The sequence below is a fragment of the Varanus komodoensis genome, unplaced genomic scaffold, assembly GCF_004798865.1.
Source record: "Varanus komodoensis strain SLA01 unplaced genomic scaffold, ASM479886v1 scaffold166, whole genome shotgun sequence".
Classification (NCBI taxonomy): domain Eukaryota; kingdom Metazoa; phylum Chordata; class Lepidosauria; order Squamata; family Varanidae; genus Varanus; species Varanus komodoensis.
The window spans coordinates 86,161-87,611 of NW_025335491.1; the positions used below are offsets into that span (position 1 = coordinate 86,161).

General features: G+C 34.4%; 1 protein-coding gene across 11 annotated transcripts in view; it reads left to right on the top strand.

The window, feature by feature from the left end:
- LOC123021481 (E3 ubiquitin-protein ligase MARCHF7-like) overlaps window positions 1-1,451 on the top strand; it is a 27,940-nt gene that overhangs the window by 12,548 nt on the left and 13,941 nt on the right. The gene's annotated exons all lie outside the window — the stretch shown is intronic.

Sequence of the window (1,451 nt, forward strand, 5' to 3'; positions counted from 1 at the left end):
ATGGGGCCTCAACGACCTCTTGTGGAAGCCCATTCCACACCCTCGGGTAACTTCTTGACTTGACCTGGATTTACATTGGACTTTGCCTTTGCGACAATAGAATTGTGGTTGCCTTTTGTTAATTGAAGGAGGTTCTTGCATAGAAAGCCTTAAATGGTCAGGGCCCAGACTACTTAAAAGAATATATGAGCTTTCCATATAAATCTCTCTTCACTGATTATCTAGAGAAACCTTTCTTCTTACCATTGGAAGCAAAACTAGTTGCCACATGAGGAACCTCCTTTATAGTGGTGCCAGCTGTATAGAACCACCTTACAAGGGAGGTACCACAGCAAAGTTTTTAGGAAGTTAGTCAAAACTTATCAGGCATTTAGGCATGAGTTGGATTTTTAGAAGTTTCTAAATACTATTTTGTGTGTGTGTGCACTTTTCCTAAAGGCAAGAATGGAACTGGAGAAATAAAAGGAAACTAAGAATCAAGACACATGCTTGTAGGCAGAGTTTTTTTAAAAAACTTTTTTTCTAAATTAGCATAATGGAATAAAAAGCAATCACACAGTACAATAAGTGCACAAGAAGGAAAATTATGAGGACCCTTATAGTGTATTTGCCTTCGACAGATATTTGGCAACTTTTTCAAAAGAAAAAATAAAGTTTAAAGTAGTCATAAAGTTCCTTTAAGGAGCTGGCATATTCATCAACCTGAGAGATCAAATAAATTTTACCTATATTTAGATGAATAATTATCTATCTAAACAGTTACAGATTTCAGAAGTGCATACAAAACATAGCATAAAACAGCATTAGCATAAATTAGTCTTAGAAACAAATTTTCAGGCAATGCAGATCAGAAAAACAACAGGTGTTAATATGTTCTGTTCTAGCCAGTACACTACTGCAGTCTGTTCCAGGTGAAGTTTCTGAATTGTCTTCAAGGGCAGCACTAGATATAGCTTAATGAAGTTGAGAAGCTACCAAAGTATGTTGAGCAATAGCCATATGAACATCATGGAAGAAAAACTGGCTGGTTAAACTGGGTTTTGCTTTAAGGCCTTTTGAACTTCTTTCTGTGGTAACATCCTTTATATTAATAAAATTAATAATATATTAATAGATATTCTCTATTAATATCCTTTATAATTGTTTTAGCAGGTAAACCTTTAAAGTGTTAAATTTTAGGCAGATCATCTAAATAGTAAGAAAACCCCATTACTAGGCGTTTGGAAGTTTATTTATTTAAAACATTTCTATGCTGCCCCCATCGCAACAAAGCCTCGGGGCGGCTCACAACAAAACAAAAGCATATAAAAATTATACAATAAAAATATTAAAACCCGGTGCATCTTGGCTTAAAATTTAAAAAAAACCTACATAATAAATTAACAATTAAAATAAGTTTTAAATAAAAAGGTCTTAGCCTGGCGCCGTCGTTATTTGTTTTTCGGCGCCAG